The 10,000-nt window shown below is 38.6% G+C and overlaps 1 protein-coding gene and 1 long non-coding RNA gene across 19 annotated transcripts in view; one reads left to right on the forward strand and one right to left on the reverse strand.

The window, feature by feature from the left end:
• Window positions 1–10,000, reverse strand: part of LOC106869449 (uncharacterized) — a 679,123-nt gene that overhangs the window by 76,196 nt on the left and 592,927 nt on the right. The window lies entirely within an intron of this gene.
• LOC149132883 (uncharacterized) overlaps window positions 1–10,000 on the forward strand; it is a 33,462-nt gene that overhangs the window by 19,798 nt on the left and 3,664 nt on the right. The window lies entirely within an intron of this gene.

Here is a 10,000-nt window from a genome sequence, read left to right on the forward strand (position 1 = left end):
TCTAACTTTTTCTTTCGGTCTATTTGTTTCTCTATTTCATGAAGAAATCGGGAACTTTTGGGTTATCTCACCCCCATTAAAAAATTGAACTATTTCCCCAACTACAAAAAAAATTGCTCAACCGTCAATAAAAAAAAAAAAAAAGAAATGAATGATTAAGAAACATGGAAAGTGAGAAGATTAAACATTGTATTGAATCTGATAATATTTTTACAACAAATCATACCATTCCTATTGAGGAGGTCAAAAGTCAACAATGTGTTGAAGTATTCAATCCAAAGGATCTAACTCTTTTAGTCTAGTCTCTTGTCGCCACATAAAATAGACTTTTTAGTGGGGAGATAATCCAATTTTTTAATGGGGGTGAGATAACCAAAAAGTTCCAGAAATCGGCCGTGGTCAGTCAGACCTGAGGAGCGAAGGGTTCTCTCAGGTTTAAAAATGCCCAAGACACGCCGTATGTCACAAGGACATTTTTACGCATCCATCAAAAGTTTGAGGTCTGGCCTGAGCTGACTGTATTGTGTTGTGTGATAGTACTAACCGGCTTATGTAATAACGACAGTCGACTAACTGAGACACATGTACATTATATATAAAGCATAAAATACAAGTTAGGTTTCTGTGCTCATTTGTTTCTTATATAGTGTTCGAGTTCAAAAGTGAAATGTGGAACATTTCTGCTATACGCAAAGAGCAAACTATACATGCATGCATTTGCAAACACACACACATACACAGTATTTATAGGGAAGGACGGAGTGTGTGTATAGCTAGTGATTATGAATATATTTATTTATGGTAGGCAAACACACACACACACACGTATATATATATATATATATATATATATATATATATATATATATATATATATACCAATTTACATGCTAGCTACTTGATAAAATCCTATATAGATTCTATCCTTTATTATAATTTATATATATATATATATATATATATATATATATATATATATACATACATATACATATATATATATATATATACATACATATATATATACATACATATACATATATATATATATATATATATACATATATATATACATATATATATACATTTGTCTACTCCTTAAACAGAGTTTGACCACCTCCTGCACCTACACCTTAGCCCTTTCATGGCGTCTGATGTGGCTTTTTAAACCAGACAGTGTTTTGAAAAAACACCCACACAGATTGCACCTCTGATTTGCACTACCAATACCTGCAAGTAAGTTCTGCTCATTGTGGATCCTAACATACATACATATATATATACATACATACACACACACATATATATATATATAAATTCAAATAGTATGAACAAAGAGTAACAAATCGGTTCGCATTTTTAACGTTCTATGCATGAAATATGTCAACACTAAGTTTACTTGTTAAAGTCAGGTTCTTTATTTTTAAAAGTAAAGTGAATTTGTCACTTACACCCTGGTATTTATGGCTTTTCTTTAATATAAAACATGACTTTTCATTCTTCCGCAGTCAATAAAATAAGTATAGGCGGGTGTGGTGTGTTTTTGATCGAGTATATCTCACTGTCGTTAGCAACCGTTGACTGAAATATCTTTTCTTTTATGAAATACACCAACTTTAGTGAACAATAGCGTCGTAAGGTATAGATTCAAACTATTTGTATTTACGATAGGTGCGTGAGTAGTAAAGAAAGTGACTGCGTAATCCGGGTGGAAACAGATAGCTGAGGTTAGTATTGTCAGGAAATACCCGTTTTATTTGTTTTCTCATTGCAGAGATATATGCCAAAGGTGGAACAAGAGGTGAAGCAACCCAAATTTTTTTGCAGAAGGCAGACTCGTTAGCACCGGCATTTCGTCCGTCTTCGCGTTCTGAGTTCAAAATCCACCGAGGTCGACTTTGCCTTTTATCGTTTCGATGTCGATATATTAAGTACCAGTTACATGGCTGGAGGTCGATGTAATCAACTATCCCCCTCCCCTAATATCTGAGGCCTTGTGCCTATAGTAGAATGGATTATTACAACTTTGTTTCTTTGTTTCTTTTTTGTTTTGTAATTTCCGCCTAATTTCACCCAGGAGACATAGCTGAAACTACCAAAAAAAAAAAAAAAATTCAATAGCATTTCCTCAAGATAGCATGCAGTGGGATCGAAACCCGGACCTCCTAGTTGCGAAGAGAACTTCTTAATCATTCGACCACATTGTGTCTTTACTTTTTATGTAGACTCACACGTGTATTTATAAACGCGGTGTGTATTATAGAGATGTAATTGTACCAAAGACACTAGACTTATTGGGAGAGAGAGAGAGAGAAATAAAGAAGAAGACATGGTGAGAGAGAGAGAGAGAGAGAGGGGGAGAGTAAGGAGAGAAATCTCGATTGCGTTTTATGAAAGGTCGCACATGTCCATTATTGACAGCTGGGTTCCATGACGCAGGAGAGTTATTTCCCTTCCATTGTATGGTCCAGAGAGCTTTCATGAGAAGGGAGAGAAGGAGAGAGAGGAGATGGAAAGGGAAGAACCTACGACGTGTGTGCGTGCGTGGTGTGAGTGAGTGAGAGAGGAGGGAGGGAGAGGGGAAAGAGAGAGACAGACAGATAATGTGACGTGTCAATGTATGTGTGTGTGTGTGTGTGTGTGTGTGAGTGAGTGAGAGAAAGACAGACAGATATGATGTGTGTGTTAGTGGGAAGAAAGAGAGTCAGGTAGACAAGGATACATGACAATGTATGTGTGTTTGTGTGTGTAGAGAAAGAGAGAGAGAGATAGATAGAGAGAGAGAGAGAGAGGGGGGGGTTTACACGTTGCTCCAAGACGCACCAACAATAGTCACTGTTTGATGCTAAATACCATTCAGGGTGATTTATGGGTGTTTTGGCTGCTATATCTAGCAACCACCTAGAGGCTCTCCCACTCACCGGCTCGATGAGTTTCGTGTTTCATAGGAGTTGGTTAAAAACCACATCAACAACCACACACACACACACACACAAAGGAAGGACGCACACGTATACACACAAATATACATACATATATTTATATATATGTGTGTATGTGTATGTGTATGCATACAAGCAACACACACACATATATATGTATACGTTCACACACATATTCAAACAAGCAAACATACATACATATACAAGCACACACACACACACACACGCACACACGCACACGTCGCCTACACGCGACGAGAGGAAGAGATGAGCCAAACTTCAAAGGTATCGAGTGGCAGAGTTGATTACAGGTAAGAAGTGGGTTTTAGTGTAACCAGGTAAGATAAAGTGTTGGTGGAGTATGGGAGGTGAGGGCTGCGATTTGTAAGTAAAGTGTATTACTAACAACTGCAATGACCATCGTGGTAGTGATGGTGGTGGTGGTGGTGGGGGGGTACCATATATTTTCCGGGCACACTAGTCAAAATCCACCCCTCCCGGCATCACTACCTCCACGACACAATCTACATCATCATCATCATCAGCAACAGTCGCTGTAATCGGAACCACTTTTAACACCATAACAGCCCCCCCCCCACACCTTTGCTCTCCCCATCAAAATACAGTGACTGGGAGTGGCTTTACTAATAATTGACAGCAAGCAACAGTATCGGAGTTCCCTAGACTCGGGTGGGGGGGGGACCCCTAGACCCGCTCCCGTTCCTACCCCCAACCAACCACCCGGTGTGGTCAACCAAGCCTTAAGACGGTGGCATTGGCTGTAATATCATTCTCCCTCGTTTGTCAACCATCATTCATCACAAGTTTATATTTGACATGCTCGATCAGGGCCCCACTTGGTGGAGGTGTGTGGTCGAGTGGTGGGGTATAGCGAGGCAGTGTCGGTGATGGTGGTGGTGGTGGTGGTAGTGAGGTACTTACTCGACATCTTCAGTATCACCTTTACCACTACCATCACCACATCAACTCTTCTCACAGCCACACCAATCTCACCAGCATGCCTTCACTCCCCGCCGTCTCCACCATTAACCACAACCGCAAACACACCACCACTACTACTAGCATTTCATCCTTCATCAATGACCACCGCCACCGCCACCGCCACAATAAAACGTCAGCGATGCTCTCGCCCGTACGAGCGAACGAACGAACGACGATGTGATATACATTCAAACCGTGTCACCGCTATATATCGCGTCAAAGTAGGTGTTGAAATGTGGCACCCAAGGTAAAAGGGGGAAAAAAATAATAAAAATAAAATTTAAAAAAATAGAAATAGAGGGGTAGGGCAGAAGAGCGGTAGGTGGAGGAGAGCAGTAAACAAACAAATGAAAAAATAAACAAATATGCCGCCAGTTTTCAGTAACATCCTATGAATGTATGTGGTGGAGAAACACCTTACTAGTTTAGGCAGATATACTCTTTTACTTGTTTCAGTCATTTGACTGTGGCCATGCTGGAGCACCGCCTTTAGTCGAGCAAATGGACCCCAAGACTTATTCTTTGTAAGCCTAGTACTTATTCTATCGGTCTCTTTTTGCCGAATCGCTAAGTTACGGGGACGTTAACACACCAGCATCGGTTGTCAAACGATGGTGGGGGGACAAACACAGACACACAAACACACATACATATATAAATACATATACATATATACGACGGGCTTCTTTCAGTTTCCGTCTACCAAATCCACTCACAAGGCTTTGGTCAGCACGAGACTATAGAAGACACTTGCCCAAGATGCCACGCAGTGGGACTGAACCCGGAATCATGTGGTTGGTAAGCAAGCTACTTACCACACAGCCAACAACAACAACAACAATAATAATAATAATGATGATGATGATGATGATGATGATGATGATAATTTCATTTATTTGCCACAAGGGCAAAGCATGAATAATAAAGGAATTTTTTCTTTTTTTTCCCTCGCGCTTCATTTTGAATCTCTCGAGTTGTCTACACACACGTGCGCACACACGCACACACACGCACACACACACACACACAATTAGTTAAAGCAAGTATCGGCCACCTTTTTCGAGAAGCGGGTTGCAGTTTTCCTATGAGTGAGTTAGAGCGTCGGACAAAATGCCACTGCCCCTCCCCCAAAACTTCAGAACTTGTGCCTTTAGTAGAAAGGATTATCATTACCATTATCATTAATGCGGTGATTTGGCAGAACCGGTAGCACGCCGGACGAAATGCTAAGCGGCATTTCGTCCCTCTTCATGTTCTGAGTTCAAAGTCCGTCGAAGTTGACTTTGCCTTTTATCCTTTCGAGGTCAATGAAATAAGTACCAGTAACGCAACGGAGTCCATGTAATCGACTAGCTCCCGTCCCCAAAGTTTCAGGCCTTGTGCCTATAGTAGAAAGGACTAGTAGATTTTTTGAGTTCAAACTTCTCTGAGATCGACTCTGTGTTTCATCCTATCGGGAGTCGACAGAATAACTAAGCTATCGGCTTAATCCCCACTCTACTAAAAGTTGCTGATCTTGAACCAAAATTGGGAACCAACCGGCAGAATCGTTACTGCACCGGACAAAATGTATTCCAATTCCGCCGAGGTTGACTTTGCCTTTCTTTCTTTCTTTCAGGATTGATAAAATAAGTTCCAGACAAGTAGTGTGGTCGATGAAATCGTCTAACCTCCCGCTCCCAATTAAAGCCTTATTGTATTTACGACAGCCCTTCTCTAGGTTCTCGGTCCAAACCCGCCGAAGTTGGTTTTGCTGTTCATCCTTGTGGGATCGATAAAGAAAGATAAAATACCAGTGAAATACGGGGATCTATTTAATAGGCGGTACATCTCCTTCCAAATGTACGACCCCGTTTTTATCATTTGGTTTGGGCACAGAAATTTCACAGCCCCGCCACCCGCCAACAACTAAATCCGCAGCTGCACTTGGTTACATTCACCGGGGTTCTGTGTCTAAACTTCATCGTCGTGACCCTTACTTCCTTCGTGTGTGACGTTGACTAAGAATAATATACAGGATTTCATTTAATCAAAGATCGCTCATTAATGAATGGAAATGGAAAATTTAATTAACAATCGTACATTTTATTTTCTTTTAAACAACACACTGAAAAATACCAGCGTGACCTTAATTATAATGAAGTAAAAGTTAATTAGAGAAATTTTACGTTGATAAAAATTAATTAAAGAACTTTAAAGATATACGAATTATATAACTCTCTTACTCTTTTACTTGTTTCAGTCATTTGACTGTGGCCATGCTGGAGCACCGCCTTTAGAATTTGAAGAACGAAGAACTAAGCCCAAGTTGGCTCATAATAACCGATATACAAGGATTTGTTGCAAAGATACACGGTTTTGGGGTGGAGAGAGGAGAACGATGACTGACCATATAATACATATATGGTGGTGGTGGTGGTGGCGATGGTGGTGGTGGCGATGGTAGTAGTGGATTTCTGTCGTTGGACGGGCAACTGAATAATCTGTTTCTGAATTAACGTGTGTGTGTGTGTGTGTATATATATATATATATATATATATATATATATATATATATATATATATATAAGAGAGAGAAATACCAGAATGCATTGAACAGTTTAAAAACTTTTTTTTTAAATTATTTTTTTTTTGTATTTCGTTTTGATCGAAAATCAATTTTATTTTTGATCAATATCGATATAAAAAGATCGAATTATATTGTTTTATCATTGCCTAATCGTAACACAAAATAGTTTGATGTAAATGTTTGTTTAAATACCGAAGACCGTGTCATATCGTAGCCCGAACGACACACAACCGACACGTTTCCAGCTCTTGGAATAAAACTAACGTGTTTTGATGTATATTTCAAGCAAATAGTAAATTCTAATTGTTAATTAATTTTATGTTATTTTAGTGTGAAGTCAACGAAGCAGTTTCGATTCCAGATAGTACCCTTTGTTTCATTTCAATTAATCAGTTAACTTGAAACTCATTTCATTCTTGTTCCATGAAGAATTTATTTAGGGTGGAGAGAGAGAGAGAGAGAGAGAGAGAGAGAGAGAGAGAGAGAGAGAGACAGAGAGAGAAAGAAAGAGAGAGAGAGAGAGAGAGAGAGAGAGAGAGAGAGAGAGAGAGAGAGAGAGAGGGTGGTTGGGTGACCTGACGGTGCGAACACGATTTTCTAGGGTTTCTGGTGGTTTAGGCCAGAAGACCGAAGGAAGTTTTCTGGACATTATCAAACACACACACACGTGTATGTGTGTGTGAGTGTGTATGTGTGAGTGTGTATGTAAGTATATAGATTGATAGATAGATTGATAGACAGACACACACGGGAAGGGCATAACTGGAATGCCTTTCATCAACAGTTTTGCTTAATTAGGTCAACAACAACAACAGCCCCGTGAAAGGATCATTATTGCTGGATACATTTAACAATGAAACGTTTAATAATTAACCACATATTTTAAAACACCTTATTCTAACGCTTAGGAATAATACATACATGCATACACAAACGCACACAAACACACACACACATACACAAATATGCATACATATATATATGTAGTTATGATTATGGTGTGTATAATATATATATGTATATATATGTTCAAATGTTGGTGTAAGGGCAGAAGTTTTGGGGGACGGGTTAAGTCAACTGGTACTTAAAAGCGTGTGTAATATGTCATAAATCTGTGTGTGCATGTATGTATGTATGTATGTATGTATGTATGTGTGTATGTATGTATGTAAGCGAGTGTGCATGTGTTACTTTATATATCTATCTTCTCTATCTGTTATATATGTTTGTGTGTGTATATATATATATATATATATATATATATATATATATATATATATATACATATATATATATATATATATATATATATATATATATATATACACACCGTAGATATATATTCACATGTATAAATGTAAGCGTGTGTGTGTGTATGTGTGTGTGTGGAGAAAGAGAGAGAGAGAGAGAGAGAGAGAGAGAGAGAGCGAGGAAGAGAAAGGAGGGAGGGGCGGAGTAGTATAAATAAATATACAATTGTGTTTAAAGACACACAGACAGACGAAGTAAAATGAAAACATCTCCCACAGGTTTCTCACGGTAGGAAAAAAATACAATACAAACGTAAAGGCAATAGAAACAATCATGCGAAAAGTATGTGTGTGTGTGTGTGTGTGTGTGTGTGTGCGTGCGCGTGTGTGTGCGTGCGTGTATATATATATATATATATACATATATATACATACATATATATTTATACATACATGCACATACATACATACATGCATGCATATATATATATATATATATATATATATGTATATATATATATATACATAGACAAAGAGACACACCATGTATATATTTAGATACCCCTATATATATATACACACACACAAACACAAACACACATATTGTGTGCAGACGTGTTATTTTTCATTGTTCTAACCGTGGGTCGTAATGTGCCGTGGTGTGTTTCTGTTCTCAGCGAACCGCGTCGACGACCCAGTTTCGAAACCCAGTCATATCTTTAGAAAACAGCGAGAAGAAAGGAAGAAAGGAAGAAAGGAACAAAGGACTGATGTCTTAACCATTCTTCCTCCACCCCCACCTCTCCTGTTAAAGCTAGGGGCTACATACATCTAAACAATACATATCATCGTCATCATCATCATCATCATCATTATCAATATTATCATTATTATTATTATTATTATTATTACTATTATTAACATTAGAAACCATCGCCGTTGTTATTGCTATTAATACTATTAAAGGGAAGGTAGGGTTGTGGCAAAATTAATAGAGCGGTTGACAAAATGGCGGTGCATTGACAAATTTGACAGGACGCTTGACAAAATGGCGCTGTATTGACAAATTTGACAAAATGGTGGCGTATTAACAAATTTGACGGAGCGTTGGATAAAATGGCAGTGCATTGGCGAATTCGACAGAACTGATAAAACGCAAGACAAAATATTATGGCGTATTTAATCAGGCTTCTTTAAAGTTCACCGTTCAAAACCCACTGTGTTCACTTTCATTTTTCAACCCTACAAGGACCATAAATGAGAAGCAGAGAAAAACTGTGGTTAATTTGAACATAAGTCACAATTACAAACTATACCTTTCTGCTTTGTTTCAATATATATATATATATATATATATAAACAAAAGTAAATGAGTATATGCATATATACGTACAGGTATGTGCATACCGACATCCACCTGTATGTATAGGTGCATATCTGGGTACAGGACATTGCAAACAAACGTAGACGAGAACACACGAGCCACATAGAGAACATTCTACTTCATCAGCTACCCACGTTTTAACACAGGCGTTTCGACGAGCTTAGGGCAGGACGCAACGTTAAAACGGCTCGTCCCATGGATCGCAGATTAAATCTGTATACGCAAATTAAATCTAGCCATGGAGGAATGTAGTGGCGGACAAAAAACAAGACAGGAAAACAAACAGAAAAGGCTTTACGGCCAGACGAGAAAAATTATGTGTGTATGAACGCGATGAGGCACGGAACCGAGAGAGACAAAGTGGTGGCGTGCGTTACTTGGCGAAAGCCAAGGAAGGAAAGGATTATTGACCGGAAGCATGTGACCATGCCGGTGTAAAGGGAAGAGAGAGAGTGGTAGAGGGAGAAAGAGAGGGAGGAAGTAGAAGAATGGTGAGCAACGAGAGGAAAAAAGAAAGAGAGGAAATACGAGGGGGAAAAAAGAGATACGTAGTAGTAACAGAGGAAGAACAAGAGGGGTAAGGCGAGATACGTAGTAGTACAGAGGAAGAACGAGGGGGGGGGGGAGAAAGGAAAGAGAGAGAGAAAGAGATAGAGTAGCGTCGGAGGATAAGTTACGAAAACTACTTACAATTTTTGTGAGACGCTGCGTTCAATCATGTAAAAACAAAAGTAAATGAGTATATGCATATATACGTACAGGTATGTGCATACCGACATCCACCTGTATGTATAGGTGCATATCTGGGTACATATATATATATATATATATATATATATATATATATATATAT

Source organism: Octopus bimaculoides, chromosome 13, assembly GCF_046866305.1.
Source record: "Octopus bimaculoides isolate indiv1 chromosome 13, ASM4686630v1, whole genome shotgun sequence".
Taxonomy (NCBI): domain Eukaryota; kingdom Metazoa; phylum Mollusca; class Cephalopoda; order Octopoda; family Octopodidae; genus Octopus; species Octopus bimaculoides.